The sequence below is a fragment of the Pieris rapae genome, chromosome 16, assembly GCF_905147795.1.
Source record: "Pieris rapae chromosome 16, ilPieRapa1.1, whole genome shotgun sequence".
NCBI classification, from domain to species: domain Eukaryota; kingdom Metazoa; phylum Arthropoda; class Insecta; order Lepidoptera; family Pieridae; genus Pieris; species Pieris rapae.
In genome coordinates this window covers 5227147-5249149 of record NC_059524.1, presented here as the reverse complement: position 1 = coordinate 5249149, position 22003 = coordinate 5227147, and the positions used below count along the sequence as shown (strand labels likewise).

Genomic DNA, 22003 nt, shown 5'->3' with positions numbered 1-22003 from the left:
CGCCCTCTAGCGGGCATATTGTGAGTTATCGATTGTAGCGTGCCGGCCGCCATTGGCTCGGTTCTGCTCAGTAATTGGTTTATGTTGCTCGTTCGGAACATGAATTCAAATTTAGCGCGGGCTGAAGCCCTCGAACGAACAAAGCAGAGTGTTTGTACGGGGAAAATTACTCGTTCCAGATAATAAAATCTAGTAAAATACTTTTCAACTTTGCTTCAGCCTGTTTAATGTTTTGTAAATAAAAAACGAACATAACGCACAATATTGGATGGAAGCTAAACGTACCGCGAACGTTACATCAAGCATTTTGTATGTTTTTTATTATTTATTTATGTAACTGCCATGACATATAGGAATAATTTAATGTCAATAAACTAGTACTTCATTATGTGAAAATACATAAAATTTACACAATTTACAATTTAAGAGTACACCGCGAAGTAACAACACCGCAAGATTGTTGCTCTACATATCTCTGCAAACGAAATACTAAAGTATGTAAAATATAAATCATGAAATAAAAATACTTAATACGCAAATTCCTTAATCGAAACGTTATGTTTATACTATGTATAGCCCAGGTTGATTTGTTTGGAGCGTCGCCTCGCCTGCTAGGGAGGAAGGGGGCCGATATTTATGCACGTTAATAAGAAGCCGAGCTGCAGACAAAGCCTACTATACGCTTACAATGAAAATCAAAACATTAAATGCACCTACTTATTATATACTTATATTGAGAGGGGTACATAAAAGGGAATGAACAGCGCGTTTGAAATTCATACTACTGTAGTTATTGTAAGCTTTATTGCAGCCTTTTTATCCTTTAGTAATAATGATGTGTATTGTATTTCTTGTTTTTAATAATTATTACTTTGTCAGTGACTCTTCATGTACTTATCGACATAATTAGTTAATAATATACTCGTGTCTTTAGGAGTTAGGAAGTATTTTTGAAACTTACAACTATTCACGCCAACTCATACTCAGTACGGAGAGACATTATTTAATACATTAAGTGCTCTTTTCTCGGATCCGAGTGGAGCGGGGTCATAGAAGCGGTCCCGCCCACTCGGATCCGTGCGAGCGTCCCGTTCATTTTTTTAAACGATTATAGGTACATATTTTCAAACATTCATATTTACTTAAAGTTTTGGCTTCCAGCTATTACTTTGTATCCATTGTTTAAGCATTCAATGTGTTAAACTAATATAAAAATTAATAATATTAAATAAATACAACCTTAATATCAGACTTGACATAGACGAACATACACCAACCATACAATTGTAAACACCATTACTTGCAATATTATAAACTGACGAATTATGCAGCTTATAATCAACACATCATAATCAAACCGCTTATTAAGATAGATTAATAAAGACAAACCAGTTCTGAGGAATTTGACAGATTTCCGGGTTGCAACATCAGGGTCATTGCATAAAAAAATATCGAAATCGCTCTTGGATGTAAAGATTACCACAGATTGCATCTCTCTCGTTGATATGTTATTTGATTGTATATCTTCAGTCAAAACTGTTTGCGAATATATCGTTCAGAACAATATTTTATTGACCAAAATCTAAGGTCCCAGTTTAACAGTTTTTCACAGTAATTAAATACTATAATTTAAAAAAACAATACCAGTTCAGCTCTATATAGAGCTAATAAATATAATACTGAAAAAAAGATTGGACTTGCTTACGATCTTTTTAAATACCCACAATATTTTAATCGCTAAGAATCGTCAAAATAAGTAACACATTTATGACAGAATAATGACTCTGTGAAAATTCAAAATGGCGGTTCAAATCGCGTGTAAAAGCGACTATAATACTTAGAATCAAGATAGTTTCACTGCAAAGCAAGTCTACAAAACCTGGAACGACAGCTTGGGGACAGATCTGCAATCAGATAACAATGTCTGCTTCACTTTGCCGATTTAAAGGAAAATAGGAAATCAGTTTTCCTTTTTATTTGCTTTTGTTGTGATTCTATTCAATTTCTGCTTGATGAACATAATATTAATATAACTTTAGTTTATAGATATTATTTTGTATCAAGCCAAAACCGCTGTAATTTTTCTAGAGGATAGATGATTTGTGGTTAACCCAGGGCTTGTATTCTGGGGGTAATAGGCCCGATGACAAGTAAAATATAAATTGTTTTGTCTATACAACCTCATGTAATAAAGAAAGAAAGAAAGAAAGAACTTTATTAGACACAATATATTACATGAATGTTTCTATAAAGTAGAGTGCACTGGCCCCCACACTAGGATTCCCTGTGTTGTGGGCAGCCAGTCTCTTCCTTTTCACATCTAAACTGTATTGCTAATTAATTTTACTTAACAAATTTATTTCTATCCTATTTTTGTACGATAAGAATGTTTTCTGTATCAATATAGGACAGCTTAATGTGATTTTTGTAATGTTAGTGATAATTTTATTTTTAATGAAGTGGTTAAAGATGAATGGGCCTCGGAATGAGAAAAAGCGTTGAGCGAAAAATGTGCGATTTTTAGGTTGCTTTTAGGTAATGGAAAAGTGAAATGAAATGAAATCTAACGTTAAGACAATTCAAAAGAACCCACGGAATCACTGGTATTAACAACCAGGTAATGCATCTCCAACCCCATAGCTAGTCCAAAGAAATATTTAATAACAAAATAGTTATTCTTAAAAATGCCCGTCTCGTTTTAGATGAATCCATTCAGAGATTGCAAATGTTCTAAAAAATATACAATGTAAAAGCAAACGGTAATAAAAAAGGTATCCGACATAACGAAAGCGCATTATTGAAATGAAAATTGCAGGTCCAGCCGAGAGATGCCGAGTTCTGTCGAATGCCTGACCCGCATTCGTATGCAGCGCGGGTCCACACGTCGCGACTTCAACTTTTCTACTTTACGAATATTGAAAGAATTTAAAATTACCTAGACAACCGCCTCGGGTATTCGTTTAACTTTTCTAAGGAGCTTTAGAGTTGAGCTCATGTTTACGATAGTTTAAGATAATCATATTTATGGTTCAGGACTGAATGAATAGACTTTGTGTACAATAGGTTCGAATTATTTTTTGTTTTATTTCAGATAGTCGAGGAAGAATTATATCAGGAATTAACGAGAATGGAAACAGAACACACCTGGTCATATGAAAACACTTTGTTTTGTATTGAAATTTGAAACCATCGAACACTTATAAGTATTACCACTCTAGTAATTTACATTCAATCACACCTCGGAGTGTATCAGATTTTATGTATTTGGATTTTATGTGATTATATATCATCGCAGAATTATGTCTTTTATTTTTAAAATTCCACTCAACCATATTTAATTAATTCTCATTGACTGAATAATAATAAACAATAGTTTTTACTATATAATATTCATGAAGGATCGTTTTAGTTTTAGAATTTGATATAAAATCTTGCTGTTGCCTTTTGAGTGCGGCTAATAAAGTTGTGAAATAGATTTAAACCTCTCATATAAAGGGGGCTGCCTCGACGTGTGTTTCGACTTCGTAATAAACCTGAAAAGCATTTGATACAGCGAATTTGAACAAGAGCAAATGAGATGAGTGCTAGTAAATTCTGGTAGCGGTAGTGTGAATTTTGTACAAACCGGCATTATGCAGTGCACGTAGCCCCCTGTCTACACAGGCGCGGGCGCGGCTTGCTATCTGAACTCTGGAAGTCATATATTATTTACCGCGCTCGGAACGAAACGTCCTTACTGCCGCACGTGAACCTTTCTCTAAGTGTTTCTCTTTATGACAAATCGATCGAATACTACGTTGCTCAATTCAATACAAAAACATTTAATCCGAAAAAGCAATCTCCAAAGAGGTAATAGGAAGCTCCGTGCATATTTATTGCCGGTCTCTAAACCGTTTCTCTGGTAATTCGGTACAAGCAGAGCGACATTATTTTTGTAGTAATTTCAGCGAATGTCCTTTAAAATATTCAGAGCGCTATAGCCATGCCCATTAACGTGCCCTGGCGCAATTCGGTGCGGGTCTCGTCCACAAATGGCAGCGATATCATTAACTTGACCCCGCAACTATCCATGGCCCCCCAACTTTTTGCCAATATTACGCCCTAGAGTCGCGAATTTCAGCTTATAGTTAAACGGTGTGTTCACTACAAGGACAAACATTTTTCACATTAAAACGTATTTTATATCTTTTGAATATTGTAGATATAGATAGAGATATAGTTATTGTAGAGTTATTCAGTTTCATGTACGACGCCTTTCGTGAATGCTCATTTTTTTTTTTTTTTTTTTATAGAACAGGGGGCAAACGGGCAGGAGGCTCACCTGATGTTAAGTGATACCGCCGCCCATGGACACCCTCAATGCCAGAGGGCTCGCGAGTGCGTTGCCGGCCTTTTAAGAATTGGTACGCTCTTTTCTTGAAGGAATATGTGCTTTATTTGTCTAATTATTTGCAGCTTCTTGCTTTACTGTAACTAAATAGTGTAGACTATATAAATTGTTAGTCGGAAATAAAGGTAAAAAATGGAACGTTCAACGCGCTCCGCGTAATAAGAATTTGTTTCTTTTAGCAAACTACCGCATATTAATTTGAAATAATGGTGTTTTTCGAGGCTTCGCGCTTAAGCCTTTACGCAATTACGATTTTCTTTTTAATACGGAAACAATCTTGGAAAATGATGTAGCTACCACCAAATTTATTATTTGAGATTTTACAATGTTATTTCTTTTAATGTACGAAATTGTAACAAACCTTAATTCTAAATTATGCTATTAATCTAATTACAATTCGTTGTCTAAGCTACTTGCAATCTATATTATATTAAACCAATCTTTAATTATTTTGCATCAGTACACCACTGATAATATATCAGATAGAAAAATCTCTACCACATGAGGTTTTAAATTTAAATAGATGTAATTGATTTTTTTTCTTTTATAAGCGATATCTAATATAAGCTAAAAAAATTATATTTATCTATGTTTAGGTACATAAGTAAAATATGAAAACAAATAAAATAACACATAAAAATATACCTAATAATTAACCTTAAAATTTAATAATTAAAAATATTATTAAAAGGAGTCCCTTTAGGCAAGGTTCCGAAGATACTTGATGTTAGCTTGTCTTTTAAATGTCTTGAGGTTAATGGTATAGAGTCATCTAATACATTAGCGCTAGCAATTTAAAGTTAGTTGTGGGATTGCAAATAACCGTTGGGTCCGGACCGCAACTTGGTCCGGCCAAATTACAGACTGTCAAGTCGACTCAAGTAACCTGTTGACGACTTGACTTTTGTGATGTTTCAATTAAGGTTTAGGAAGGTCTTAGATAGAATTAATAAAAATCTTGGAAACTATGAGTGGCTGGTACCAAGAAAGTTGCAGGAATTCTCTTCATTATTACGGTTTTTATTTAATAATTAAAAGCTTCTAGGACTATACATATAGGTGACATATACATATTTATAGGTGTGAAAATCGTACAATTGAAACACGTATATTAGATGGTGTTGTGTTTGGCAACATAATAAAAGAAAAACAAAAGTAAATGCCTTAGCATTTATATATAGATAAGGCAGGTTATATATTCATACACAAGAATGGATAATTCAATATAGAATGTGCCATCACATATTTACCTAAATTATAATCAATGGCAACCTTTATACATATTAGCAATGACTTGTAATTCACTTCGTTTGTGACATCCCTCGTACAAAATGCGTAATTAAAGCTTTGAAAACTCAGCAAAACATAGAAGAATAGTGATGTGAATAATTTTCTGTGAACGTGAACTCATTTCCCGGAACATGTAGTGCTGCGCCGGTTTAGTTTCATTCTTTTCGAACACATATCTCGACTTCGTCGGGGAATCTACTTTACATTTCTCATCCTAATGGCCATCGGGAGAAAATTGGAAAGGAAGTTTCGTGTTCGCGTTCTTACTCTTAGAAATTCACGGTAACATTTTAAAGGGTTATCCAATACAACATGAAAACAACTGATTTACGTCGTCCGCAGGTTTGTATCTGAACTAAAGAGAATTTTGTTTTTAATTTATTTTCAAGTGTCTTATTTGAAGGCCTCTTTATCACACTTTATTACGATTCCAAAAGCAATTTTTGATGTTTTTTAGTTCTGGGCCTCAGATTTATGTCTGTTTCATCATCATTTTACACTCTAATAGGCAAGTAGGTGATCAGTCTCATGTGGCTGACACACGCCATCGACTTTTTGAGTTAGATATTATATTTTCCATCACAGTTCGAGAGAATGTTAATTGCGCACATAGACAGAAATTCCATACTTGTGGAATTTCTGTCTGTTATTTCTGTCCCCGTAGGTCAACCTACGACCAGAAAGATCAGTGTCGCACTTTGCGCCACTAGGCCACTATGTTATCATATTAAAGAGCTTGAATATGATAGTTAACAATTAGCATGTTATATATGGAACGAATAAGCGTACAGAATATTATTTTAAATAGCACTTGTTTGACGGATACAAACGCTAATTGATTTCATAATTCGACGTTTTCCTGGTCTGTGGAAGAAACTCGAAGACGCAAAATTACTGTAATACACCTCAGTGTCCTTTTGATTAAATTATACCTAAAATAAGTTTTTTATGTGGCACTCGCCTAAATTAATGAAAACATCTTTTTTTCATTTCTGTGTTGCTTTTGTTGTTAGTAACTAAGATAAGGTAGAATTAAATAATTAAAATTAAGTAACCATTAGATGTATAATTAAGCAATAGATGCTATTTAATTTTTAACTATGTCTTTACCCACGATATACCGAAACTAGAATAACACTCATTATATGTAACAACAAAAGTATTATTTAAAGCATAATGTTTTAATCAATAGAAATAGTTTTATTCAAGCATTGATTGACTGATATAAAAATATAACTCATTGAATACTATATTGCTCGATACACTTAACAATATCATAATATCGAGAGATATACACAAAAGCGTTTCCGCCTAGATTTTCTTGACTTTCATTGCATTAATGGAGGGAAAAACCTAACAATTTATAAAGCACAAACCGCAGCCCCAGGTGGAATGGAAAATGCTGCTTCTAGGAATTCCGAAGGGTGATCAAAGGGGCTTTAATGCAAGTAGGGTCCGCTGATGCCGATGACCTTTATCGATTGATTTCCAAGCGGCAAATGAGTTGGCAATTGCTAAAAGCACCCATTACATCTCTTGAGACGAAATTATCTTCTAAGTGCAGTACTACGAGTTTGTAAAAAGAATATTTTATTTGTTACTGAATAGTATATTCTATATATGTTCAGCAATGACATGAATATAGTACATGAGAGCCTGATTGGTTGAAGGAAGTATGTTGTAGATCTTCTAAATCTTTGTATTGAAAATAACCGTTACAAAATGTATATATTTAAGACTTATAGACTGTAATATATTATTATGTCATTAAAGTTAGTTTTTCATAAACAATGGATTTTTTTTACGAAAATGGATTTTTTAAATTACAGATTAATTGTTACAATTAATAATTCCGAACCGGTTCCACTTAGGGTCCTTCAAGAAAAGAGCGAAACATTATTGATAAGCGGGCAACGCACTTACGAGCCTTGTTGAAATGGCAATGTGAGTGGCCATGGGCGGCGGTATTACTTAACATCCGGTGTGCCTCTGCTCGTTTGCCTCTTAATACAAAAAAGGGCATTAACAACAAAATGAGGTCCATTATCTTTTTTTGAGAAGTACAGTATCAAAATTAAGTAGAAGTATTACAAATGTAAAATGGTATTTTTTAATCGCTTATACAATTTTGATTTAAAATCGAAAGGGCAAGTTTCAGCTATAGTTCATACTTATTAAGCACAGTGGTCTTCTTCTGTTGTAGATATTATTCAAGGCGACCCAATTCAGCCCCTCGTGTTTTTGTAAAAATCCTATCCGTTGTTTATTAGGGTAGGTTGGGGTCGTTTCAAAAGGTTCAAGAATGGTTCGCCAGGGAGTCTGCCGTTCTCATGAATCTAGGCAGCGAGGCCTAATTTACTGCGACGTTAACCGGCCTGCAGTTTGTATTCATTATCTACCTGAACTCGCCATTATTTAATATTCTAACTAATAATATAGCATGTTATTCAAGCATTGTTGCAATTTGTCAATTTAATTTATCTTTAATTATATTTTTATTACTAGAGCTAGAAGACCGGCAGTAGCTCTAGGCAGAAGAGGAGTAGATGCTTCCAATTGGAAGTCACTCCACATGACAGCACCACAGAACAAATTCGCTCATAGGCTTAGGGCTGATTGCAAATTACTGCAGAGAAAAAAAAATTTTAATTAAACAAATAAACATACGGTGGCACTGCCGGTTTTATAAGAATGTTAATGCTCTTCAAGACGATTTTGTAAAGACATACTTACTTCAGTAGGCAGCTGGTTCCGCATGGTGTTGGTGCGCGTAAAAGGTGGCTTAAAAATGCTCAGTGTTTGAATATTGGACGTCGAGGTATACGGACAGAATTTCATATTTTGCCTCGATGTCCGGTAATGAAACTCTCACCCAGATATGAGAACAGTATTTCATGACGGAACAAAAGTCTCGACTCTTAATCTTAATTTGCTGTATAAAGATAGAACCGCGAATAAAGACAACATTAAAAACATTTGCAAACATAAAAATTTGTTCCAAGCAAAGAAAGATAGAGCAATTATCCTTGGTGTAAGTTATTGTATAGTTTGGGTTTCGACCTGGAGCGAATTTACAGTTTCGGGTCAACTCCAATAAGTTTTATTTGTTTACTGGATTTAGTCTGTTAATTGTGTATTTGTGAGAATAAAAGTACGGATGTGAATAAATATTTAACTCGAGCAGAATTAAATCATGTTAACCGTTTAATAATTACAATTTGTTTAAAAAATCAAAGTTCATTTTGTTTATTTGTTTTCCCACTGAAGTATGGCCGAACCAATTCAACTAAACTAGGGTCCTTCAAGAAAAAAGCGTACCAATTATATTATCCTACTGTAATATATTATATTAAATTATTATACTTAGCTTTGAACAATGGAAGTCGCAAATGAAATACAGCGATCTTAAAAAAAATCCCTACTGATTCGACTCAGGGTCCTTCAAGAAAAGAGCGTAACAAAAGTTACGTTCCTAAAAGGCCGGCAACGCACTTGCGAGTCTTCATTTGTCCATGGGCAGCGGTATTACTTAACATCGGGTGAGCTACTGCCCGTTTGCCTCCTATTACATTAAAAAAATGTATATCTGTCATCAAATGATGAAATGTATCGTACATTTCATTTTTACATTTAAGGAGCCTTCAAAAAAGGAACTGTAAATTCCACAAATACGAGGGGTTTTAAGTTAATAAAAGAGAGGGTTCAATATGATTTTTCCCAATATTTTTATGCCAAAATTTTAACTATAGATGTAGGAATGTTGCGAGCCCGCCCCAAGCGTGCCGCTAACACTCCTTATAAATACTGGTAAGCCCCAGGCTTTGTGGCTAATCTTTCGCGTGAAGATCGCTATTATACCGCTATTTATTATTTTCACCCGACTCTAAAGTCAAAAAACGTGTTTCACATTCTTCCGGGATTTCTCCAACTACTCATTTCTTGTAAAGAACCGCTGAAAGAATTAAAATTGCCTCTTTTGGCATGCTCTCCGCAATGAAGTAGTTCGTATAGTTTTGAATTTTAAATTATGTTAATTTAGAGTGAAGTTCTTGTCGGCTTGCGTCATTTTTACTCGAGAAAACAAGCGGAATATGAAAGCACATAATTGTGTACTCAAAGAACTTAATAGGTCTTATTGTGTTTAATCTTAATACGGCGTTGTTTAACAATACGAACTTTCATTTCATAAAAGCATTTCTATGTATCGGGAATGTTGAACGTCGCGCCTAAAAATAATATTCCTTTATTAGGATATGTCACTGCTCAATGTATTCCCCACGACCGTATGTTTTGATTAGATTTTGAAAACAAAAGCAAATAAAGCTGTGACATATACAGTACAGTTACACGGTAAATTATGATGAAGCAATCTAGGGGCGTCAGTGCGTGGCGGCGTCTTAGCTTGAAACTCTTAAATTAGCGCGAATTTAAACCACTTAGGTTTAAGTTTTGTTTGTAGACATCGTAAATATTTCACGCTTCTTCGTTTCATTGTGCAATGTGTGCGTATCCATGCACTGTTTGTGCTATTTCTAGATGGTTGAATACACTTCAGAGATATTTTTGTGATTCACTCTGTATTAACTTTGTTTATTAAAGTGAAACTTTTATTACATCGTCTCAAACTATTTGGTCTGTGTGGCGCAGGTCGCGTGACGGTCGGCCGCGGAGTAGGGATAAGGTGAAAGGCGCTCGTCATAGCAGCCAAGGTCAATATGACGGCGCACATAGTTCGCAGCAGCTGACCGTGTAGTGTATAGACTATTATTCATTTGTGCCAGTGCTCCACGCTATTTTAATATGTGTATATAATCATAATATTTGTTAAGTGTTATGTATGTACTCTCTAAGACAAAAAATTTAATAAAAATATTACTTGGAGACTTAGTCTACTTTTATTAGTCCCATTATCATTACAATTTCCAGGTATAAAATTAAGATTGATAAAGCGATTTTATACCCTTAATGGAATATTATTCCAAAAATTTTTAGTTAAATTTTTAAGTAAAAAAAAGTTTCACTTTTACCGTGGTTTCCTAAAACCACACAACATTTTTTAGTCCTTTACAACACCTTGCATTGTGGTCACAAAAACCCTAAAAGCGAATACATGTGACAGGCACAGAACACCGCGAAAGGAAACAAATGCAGTGCGGTCAAAGACCTAGAGGTTCTAGCGGTATTATTATTATCTATGTATTGTTTATACTATGTATAAACAAATCTGGATGTTTAATGTAGTGGGTCAATGAGTATAATTTATGAATGGCGATGCATACTCAGCGTGGGTGATCGACAATGATTGGATTTCGCGGTTATTTAGTTCACGTAGGCCGCAGGTGCCGGGCTCAATCGTAATAATCAAAGTAAATGGAACGATGAACATTTATATGACTTCAGATTGATTATATTTGAAATGTAAACTCATAGTACTACAAATGTCAAAATAATGTTTAGGTACGTATACATTCTAAACTTTTACATTGTATAACGTTTTTTAAAATTTATATTTCGCGTTTTCCTTCATTCTGGTTGCATGGAAAATATTTATAATTATATACTAGCTTGGATTACACAATGTGGGGAATTAGAATTAGGTTTTTCATAATTTATGCAAGAAGTAAAAAATAAACAGAATGTAAATTTGAAATACTATTCCAAAACAAACCTATGAATCAGTTTAACAACTAAAATGAGTTTTAACTTGTCAAAAGAGAAATATTCAAATATTTAACAACATAATTGAATGGCAAAAAAGTTGGAAGAGTCTATATTGTAATTCAAATTTTAACTTATGCATTCTTCCTCATTTCTTTCAATAGCATCGCTTTTCTCTGAAATGGAAATTAATGTCTTACTTCTGAGAAAGAATACGCCATTGTTCACTGGAGGTGCGTTTAATTTTAGCTATTAAATTGTGAATTAACGCTTATTATTTGTATTGATAGCAGATGACACGCAAAAATAAATGTTTAAGATACCGGGAATAAGATTATATCTTATATCTTTGAAAGAGCAATTCTTGTATATACCTAGTCTTGCCATAAATACTGAAACAAAGAAAAATTTTTTTTTTCTGTTGCAAATAACATTTATTACTTTTACAGTGTGTTAGTTTAATACATAAATAAAAAAACAATTTATAATATAAAAAGCTTATTCGAAGTGGTCTCCATTGGGTGCGATACAGTCCTTAAAACGTTGAGGCCAGTTATCGATAGAAGCACGCACTCTTTCCATGGGAAAAATCTTCACTGCCAATCGTAAGGATTGTCTTAGGGCCTCCAAATTATTATGCCGTTTAGAGCAAGCCATACTCTCTAAAACTGACCATAAATCATAATCTAGCGGATTAAGATCGGGACTAGACGACGGCAAGTCTTCAGCGCTGATGAAGTCCGAAACGTTCATTTTCAACCAAGACTGCGTAGACCGAGCTTTATGACCCGTTGCCGAGACTTGTTGGAAGGACCATTCTTTGTTATTGAAAATGGTGTTATTAAATGGCGTCACTACCTTCTCAAGGATGGTATCTTGATACACTTGTGCCGAAGTTTTGATACCTTTTTCACAAAAGTATGACTCAGTCACTCCTTCATAGCTAATACCCCACTAAACCATCACTGAAGTCGGATAGTTCCCACGTTGCACACTGGCGACTTATTGGGAAGCTTCCTTAGAGCTTTGAGCACAAATACAGTCATTTTGTTTGTTAAAATGTTGCTCGATTGTAAAAAAATTCTCATCCGTAAACAAAATTTTTCTGTGACCACTCTTTGCGTACCGCTTCAGTAATTTTTTCGATTTATCACCCTATTCTTTTTTAAATTATCATTTAAGAAATGACCAGAACGTCTCTTATAGGCTACAAGTCCTTAGTCATCTTTTAAAAAACGCAACATGGTTTTAGGTGCTATCTTTGTCTCCCGAGATAAAATCTTTTGCTTTCGGACAGGATTTCTCCGAATTCTTTCCCTTACTGCTTTGACCACCTTTTTCTTAAGAAGACTACGTGGAAGGCCAGATATTTTTCTGTCACAAATAGAGGAGGTCTCATTGTACCTATTAATAGCCCAGTACTCAAATATTTTACAAATACCAAGCGTATGGAGAGTTTTAAAATGTGCATTTAGCTTTATACTTACTTTGGTAATGCAATCACAGCGATTCGGTTCTCTTCATCACCCCACTGCATTTTAATATAGCAAAATATTCTACAAAGTATTGGCGCCAAAATGAGAAAACTTAATGGACAATCATATAAAAATAACAGATTCCAAATTAAAATGTAACATTTTGTTTATTTTTAACTGTATCAGTATTTATGGCCAGACTAAGTATATATATATAATTGGAATCTCGGGATCGGCTCCAACGATTTTCATGAAATTTAGTATACGGGGGGTTAAATAAAACCGGGGTTTACTTATATATAATTTCCAAAAACACAATTTATAAAAAAATAAAAATACCGAGCAAAGCTCGGCCATCCAGGTGTTGTTTATATTATAGTAGGTTAATTTCCATCTGTAAATTTTGGTTGCTAACTACGGCGTAATTTCACCATTATAGCTTATACAATATATTTTCTCGTTACTTTCTTTGATTTTTTTTTGTCATCTCAAGTTATAAATGTCTAAGAACTAAGACAAATTTTTAATAGTCAAAGGTTACAGAACTTTAAGTATCCGTCTCAATTATACAATTCATTTATACGGTACACGTGAAAACATAACACGCAGCAATTTCATTTGCCTATACATTATGTATAGTCACTATCAGTTGCGGCTTCCAGTAATTGGAACACTTTTAATAAGGAACCTTTGCAATAATTAGTTCTTGTAATAAGCCGACTCCCTCGGTTTAGGTAGTAATAAATGTCAAAGTCAATTCTGATAGTACATGTTATATTCCGTCTTATAATGACAGTTCCTAATCAGTGAAAGAGATTGTCAATAAGAGGCTTTTCGCATTAATTAGTTGTTGCAATGGAGAGCATATTTCAGTTAGAGGGTAGGTACAGGTGCGCTGCAAGTTCGATTAATTCCCATAACGAGGCAGGTCCATCACGCGAACGCTCGTTTGTCTCTCGACCAGCTATAAATACATCAGCGCACTTGCAATTTAATCCGTTCTGTTCCGCTCCCGTGATACCGTATTCAGACAAGCAACGAACTCCGATATGCATGAAATGTCTTGCTACAGAAAAAACCTATTTGCCAACAATAGTACCATTTCTAGTTTGGAAACTTTACATTTGTACATATGTTTGTATCTAGAAACAGGCCTATACACAAATATATCTTTAAAGAAAAACACTTTTTTAACGGATCGAAGTTATGTATAATAATTATTTAAACATAATTTTAAATTTAACCGACGTTTCGCGTGCTTTACAGTGTGCTTGGTCACGGTGACTGAAGACCAATGGTGTTGAATGTCAAAAAAGTATTATAGCTATAGCAGTATACTGCTGTAGAAAATGTTTTGTATTTATTTCCTCGGAGTTGTAAAGATGTAGGGTTTCTGCAGAATGTTTCTTTTAAATTAAAAAAAATTCTTCAAGAAAAGAGCGTACCAATTCTTATAAGGCCGGCAACGCACTCGCGAGCCCTCTGGCATTGAGAGTGTCCATGGGCGGCCGTATCACTTAACATCAGGTGAGCCTCCTGCCCGTTTGCCCCCTGTTCTATAAAAAATAAAAAAATAAAAATAAACCTTGCCAACAACAAAAAAATAGTGTTAGAATTTTTTTTTAAGATTAAGAATGGTTACATACGTTTATGGGTATTATAATATGTAGGACGATTATACAATTTGCTTGAACCAAGAGCCAATTACCCCAAAGATTATTTCAACAAGTGATGTTTTCGTGCAATATTACAAAAGGAAGGCTGGGCTCAAGTGCGAAAACAACGGCTTGAGAGAATATTTGACAAATAAAGGACAAAAACGAAGCGGTGTTTATGACTTGAAAAATTTTCTCATTGCTCGTTTCTGTTTTGTATACTTTAATTTGCTTTTTCCTTATTCACTTCCATTCGGTAAATAGGTATGTTCACGGTTCGTTACCAAATTTTAAGTAATCTCGATGTGCTTTTGTTTTGAACTCGTCTATTTTGTTTTACATAACGAAGTAGTGTCAACTGATTAACTACTATGGAGCATGGGCAGAATTATCCTTTTTTATAGGCTTTTATATCATCAGTAATTGAATATAATTAAATTTGACAGAGGCTAAATCTTGGTGCCCAAACGTCTACAGCAATGATGATTTTGTTATTATTATAGAATCGAGTTTACAAAACAAAATTGCAAAACTAAATCTTAAAATAATGCAATTTTTCTCATTTCATGACTGAATATATTTGTTTCAATTTCTAGAATTTGTACGTTATTTTCAGAACGTTGATGCTATATGTGCACTACGCTAAGAAGATTCCAAAGTAGTTTTCTCCTTCACCGAACAATGTAAAGTCCAATATCAATAGAGCATTTCAGTTGATTGTACTGATACAAGGTTACAACTAACCTATAGATTACTAACTCAACCAAATTGCGAACGATTCAGAGGCAAATCTCTAAGTGTGTTAACATGACCCTTGGATTATTGCATATAGCTTAATTAATACTTTGCCAATCTATTAACTTTGGGTCTACGAACAATGTTCTCTACGATATAGCTACGGCGTAGCACTTAACAGGAAACCTATTTTAAAAGCTACGCAAGCACGTTTTAAAACGCAACTGTATTTCTATAAAAATAAACCACTGCCGCTACAATCTGTTTAGGCTCGTACGTTTGTAACTGTTCCATGATCATTAATTTTTTTGTCATAGGCTGATTCACCTTATATACCTGACATATGACGTTTTTTTAAGTCCAAGGCATGGCGGTTTCAAAACAACGTGTACCTTCACCGTACGAGTGAGTGTTAAATGCGCGCATGAAATTCAATTCGTGCACAACCGTAGTTCAAACCTACAACCTCACGCATAAGGTACGAGGTCGCACGTTAAAACCAATAGATCAACTGTTGTTACACTGTTCTTGTGTTTCTACACCATCCGATTATTGAAGCAAACAGACGAAACAGAAGCTTTAAATACAGCAAAAGAATGTTTAGTTGTTTATAAAGAAAAATGTACTATTTTTTTTTTTGTTATGTGTATGTTTTTGTATAAGGTAATAAATGATAAATTAATGTAGTTAATAAGCCGCGTTATTTTATCAGACAAAGTCTATGTACAGAAGTTAGAAACATTTATATTCTACTCTGGCATCACATAACTAAGTATCAACTTATAATAACGATTCCTATTTCTCCAATATTGAGGATATTTCTATTATTGCTTATCGTAAACATTTCTGGATTTCATAATATCAACGATCGTGCTTTTTTGCGGCAAGAATAACATCCTTCTGATACTTTTGACGCGGATTCCGGATGCCTGCGTTCATATTGTGAGCCGTTAATATTCCGTGCGAAGCATCCGACCTTTTTTATTTGTATCTAAAATTGAACATTTTGTCGCGACATCGCTTGCCTCCCTACTGGAATAAGCTATAAAAATACGCCACCATTGTTACAAAAGCAAGTAGACTACTACTAATTCATGTATTCAAGTCAGTAACTTCTAACATTATATCACCGTATTCTATTTAAATCGACAAGACTAAGTTCCATAAGAAGTGTGGTTTTTTATTTAACATATTAATATTTCATCTTACTAACCTTTAGAAAGCTTTTCAATGTTCGCATGAACTTACGTGGCTTGTAAAATTAATTTGTGAGTTATCATATATTGTTTGGTTCTGGTTTAATAATATTTGTTTAATGAATTTATATTAAAGAGAAATTATACTAACATAGATTAAACTACATGAACTAACACTAAAAATAAATTGTAAGAAGTGTAAACTTTAAATACTGTAAATAAAAGGCGTTTTATTTTATTTTATTAATGAAATTGTAAAGGATTGGTAAAATTAATTCGTCGATGTTGGAATTTATAGTATTACTTTAAAAAATACATTTAATTGAATGCTTAATAATTTTAAGATAAATGAAAGAAAGGAAACGATTTATCAAAATTTATGTGAAACAAAAAGCGCTATCAAAACAACAACCGGACTTGCAGCGAAAAAGTAAAGTTAGTAAAACAACAAACAACAAACTCTCTAGTCTGCAGCATTTCGTGGCCACCTCTGCAATTTATGGTGCTGTCATTATTCAAAGTTTTTAAAAACAGCAGTTGAGTAAATTAGAAAAAAGGCGGGTTTCAATATGATCTTGTGAATCTGCTGAAGCCTCTCTTTATGCTGATGTAGCAAACTCGCCGAGATAAGGGGAGGACCGGACAAATTGTTATAATTGTAAGACGAGATAAGGAGTGACACCAGAAAACAAATGAAGGCGGCTACTGGGAGGCGGGTGACGTCACCAAGGCAGCCTTTCATATTACGAACTCGGCATTTGTGGAACGGCTGACACTTAGACCCATAGTAATAAACTTAGTAAACTGTAGACGCATTTGTCTGAATAATAAATAGTCTGGATAAAATAACTAGTGTCTGGACTGTGTCGCCGCATGTTCGATCCAATATGACTGGCATAATACTATTCATCAATGCCCGTAATTGTTTTGCTACCTTTCGTACTTAAAACACGAACCAAGCAGTGATAATTTAATTTTCGTCCAAAATGAAGGTTGTAATGTAAGGCTTAAAAAATGAAGCAATTTCATCATTTCATTCAGAACAGGAGAAGTTAAATGTGGAAATTATACTGAAACAATTGCGGGGTATAAAAATGAAACTTATATTATCAAAGTGGAATAAGGGACTGAAAATTAAAGGAATGCAAGTCTTTTCAAAGATGTCTCAAGAAGATTTCATTCGGTATTCGGCTTATTTATATTGATTCAAGTACAAGACTTAACGCATACAAAATTTCGATAATCTTATGTTCGAAGCACCAACAACAACAACAAAATAACTTTATAGGTAAACAAGTACACTTATGAACGTCAAAAAAATTAAATTAATTGTAAATTTACATTTACTACCAGTTCGCAAGGCAAGGGCGGGAAAGAAGAACTGGCAAGAAACTTTCCGCCACTCTTTTTAATCGCCAAGTTTTTAATACTAATTGTTTGAACTGGAGCAAATCAATCCCAAGCATTAGGATTAAGTATTCGGCACATTTATAAAAAGCTTTATTAATTAATTTACTTTTAACGAGGGCTTTGAATTTATTTAAATATAAAAATTCTCTAAAAGCCATGTCAAACGATTCATGGTGGTAATGCATCAATAATAAAATATCCTTATATTTTTATATTTCCGAAATTATTCGGATTTCAATGATCCAAATAAATCAATGCAAAGTCAGTGACTTTGCATTGATTTATACATATTATAATGAAGTAGCGTCGCGCTTGTAATATCAACAGAGGTTGATTGTGGAACCAATTGAAAATCCCTCTGGCATTGAGTGTCCATGGGCGGCGGTATCACTTAACATCCGGTGAGCCTCCTGCGCGTTTGCCGCCTGTTCTATAAAAAAAACACACTGGAACCCACGAAGAGCTGTACAGCCACTGGGTGTGTGTACGTCTGAAAGGTGCCTTAGTGAATAAATAAAATTGACAATTTCTCGAGACCACTGTTTAATCAGAAAACCAATAATTATTGGTAAATGTTAATTAACGTATTGGTGTTTATAATCAGTATAATATTGTTAACTATTGAAGCAGAAACGCGCCCGATAATCGTAAATCGATTACAAATTAACATGTTCTGTATTGTAATGTAACAATATGCATTACAACTAAACATTAATTATCGTTATGTTAACAAATATATTGTTTTCACATCGATATTTAATTAGTTCGATGTTAATACATAAGTGTTCTGAATGTTGTCGTGTGTTCAAATCCCGGCTGTGTAAGAAAATTTTATTTATAGATCTTATGACGAATTATGAAGTAAGAAAGCTGCCATTTCTTAGGAGCAAAAAAATAACTCGTCTGGTACATTGTCTTGCTTATTATTATAATGAAATTTATCTAAAGATATTAATAAATAAGCAAGCCCTGTTTACCTATAACGATAATATTTTTTTCATTAAGGCGAGTAAAGTATGGATGGATCAGATGCTGAAATCTATATAGGGTTGAGCCATTGGTTATTTTTTGCTATCTTTTATTATTTAATTCTGTTTAAATATATCAGTTTTGTCTCAGAGTTTAAATCTAATCCAAATTTTACCTTTGTTATATTCTTACAAATTATTGAATTATTTTCAATTATGTTCCAAAGTGAAAGATATTAAAGTAGTAGGTAATTTTCTAAGAAAGAGTCTAGTGCTATCATTATTAAAACGTGATATTAAAATTGTTTAAAATAAATTATGAAATACATTCTGTATTAACTGGGAAATACGTTAAAAATATTTTTAATGTTAAGTAAGTAGTAAATCTGACGTGTTGTGCAAAAATTTAGCTTATTCATAAAATGCTTATTCGCCCACCGCTTCTACAAAAAAGTTAATGAATTACATCGCAAAGTCTAAAATATTTAAACAAAAGAACGACGACGAGAATATCTGAGTCTATGACTTACAGTTTGTACCAAATTCGATATACATATTCGTATGTAAAGCCAAGTAAACTCTTTTTCCATTTATAATTTACTATGCGCGATACTTTACGTGACAATAGGCGTTATCGAAAAACGTTTTGAAGATAACCATAATGTTTTATGAAATGTCATCTGCAATATAATGTGGTGCGGGGGTTTGCGGGAGGCTACAGAAATATGTGCGAAGTACCGACACCCGTTGTAAGTCAATGAAGCGGCAAATGGGCTGTTCTCGCCGCTTCGTTGAGGGCACACTCTAATAAATAAAATTATGCCTCAGAAATTACAAGAATACGCGTCCGATCCCGGGATTGGATGGAGGTTTCCATCGATATCCTCCAATAATGAATCTAATATGTAGTAAGCTTTGAAAACATCGCGTCGCGCCATGAGATTGCTTCCGCAGTGTAGGGTTGGAAGTACTCGGATGATAATGGAGGAATTTTGGATTCGTTTTATGGCATGTAGCTCTCGTTTCTTCTTAAAAATTGAATACATATTTTCTTACGTATAAAACAAGATTTAGAGTATGACTTCGACTGTTACTTTGCTACAACCAATACAGGGTATTAGTAATTTAGATAGATAAATTAGTAACCAAACAAAAGGTATTTTGCACATATTATGCGTTAGAAAACTGGGATAGAAATTAGTTTTAAAATAAAATCCTCATCAGAGCGTTTCTTGCGGCAGCTTTTGCCACGGACCACCACACGCAATTTTGTGGAACCAGCTGGAGTATTTTCGAACCAATGGGACTAAGGGTCCTTCAAGAAAAGAGAGTACCAATTCTTAAAGGGCTGGCAACGACTTGATAACCTTGAGAGTTGACAATGTGAGTGTCCATGCGCGGCGGCATAAGTAATAATAAAACACCAAGTGAGCTTCCAGCCCGTTTGCGTCCTGTTACATAAAAAAAAACTTAGTAACTCTATTGTATATGTGTGGTATTGAGTATAAGTACCGTTAAAAAGTCTATAAATTATGTAGTAAATGAAATGTTTAAGTGATAAAATTCTGTTTTGTTTGTTTGAACTGGAGCAAATCAATCCCAAGCATTAGGATTAAGTATTCGGCACATTTATAAAAAGCTTTATTAATTAATTTACTTTTAACGAGGGCTTTGAATTTATTTAAATATAAAAATTCTCTAAAAGCCATGTCAAACGATTCATGGTGGTAATGCATCAATAATAAAATATCCTTATATTTTTATATTTCCGAAATTATTCGGATTTCAATGATCCAAATAAATCAATGCAAAGTCAGTGACTTTGCATTGATTTATACATATTATAATGAAGTAGCGTCGCGCTTGTAATATCAACAGAGGTTGATTGTGGAACCAATTGAAAATCCCTCTGGCATTGAGTGTCCATGGGCGGCGGTATCACTTAACATCCGGTGAGCCTCCTGCGCGTTTGCCGCCTGTTCTATAAAAAAAACACACTGGAACCCACGAAGAGCTGTACAGCCACTGGGTGTGTGTACGTCTGAAAGGTGCCTTAGTGAATAAATAAAATTGACAATTTCTCGAGACCACTGTTTAATCAGAAAACCAATAATTATTGGTAAATGTTAATTAACGTATTGGTGTTTATAATCAGTATAATATTGTTAACTATTGAAGCAGAAACGCGCCCGATAATCGTAAATCGATTACAAATTAACATGTTCTGTATTGTAATGTAACAATATGCATTACAACTAAACATTAATTATCGTTATGTTAACAAATATATTGTTTTCACATCGATATTTAATTAGTTCGATGTTAATACATAAGTGTTCTGAATGTTGTCGTGTGTTCAAATCCCGGCTGTGTAAGAAAATTTTATTTATAGATCTTATGACGAATTATGAAGTAAGAAAGCTGCCATTTCTTAGGAGCAAAAAAATAACTCGTCTGGTACATTGTCTTGCTTATTATTATAATGAAATTTATCTAAAGATATTAATAAATAAGCAAGCCCTGTTTACCTATAACGATAATATTTTTTTCATTAAGGCGAGTAAAGTATGGATGGATCAGATGCTGAAATCTATATAGGGTTGAGCCATTGGTTATTTTTTGCTATCTTTTATTATTTAATTCTGTTTAAATATATCAGTTTTGTCTCAGAGTTTAAATCTAATCCAAATTTTACCTTTGTTATATTCTTACAAATTATTGAATTATTTTCAATTATGTTCCAAAGTGAAAGATATTAAAGTAGTAGGTAATTTTCTAAGAAAGAGTCTAGTGCTATCATTATTAAAACGTGATATTAAAATTGTTTAAAATAAATTATGAAATACATTCTGTATTAACTGGGAAATACGTTAAAAATATTTTTAATGTTAAGTAAGTAGTAAATCTGACGTGTTGTGCAAAAATTTAGCTTATTCATAAAATGCTTATTCGCCCACCGCTTCTACAAAAAAGTTAATGAATTACATCGCAAAGTCTAAAATATTTAAACAAAAGAACGACGACGAGAATATCTGAGTCTATGACTTACAGTTTGTACCAAATTCGATATACATATTCGTATGTAAAGCCAAGTAAACTCTTTTTCCATTTATAATTTACTATGCGCGATACTTTACGTGACAATAGGCGTTATCGAAAAACGTTTTGAAGATAACCATAATGTTTTATGAAATGTCATCTGCAATATAATGTGGTGCGGGGGTTT

The 22003-nt window shown here is 33.7% G+C and overlaps 1 protein-coding gene across 1 annotated transcript in view; it reads right to left on the bottom strand.

The window, feature by feature from the left end:
- LOC110991400 (protein muscleblind) overlaps positions 1-22003 on the bottom strand; it is a 158907-nt gene that overhangs the window by 98820 nt on the left and 38084 nt on the right. The gene's annotated exons all lie outside the window — the stretch shown is intronic.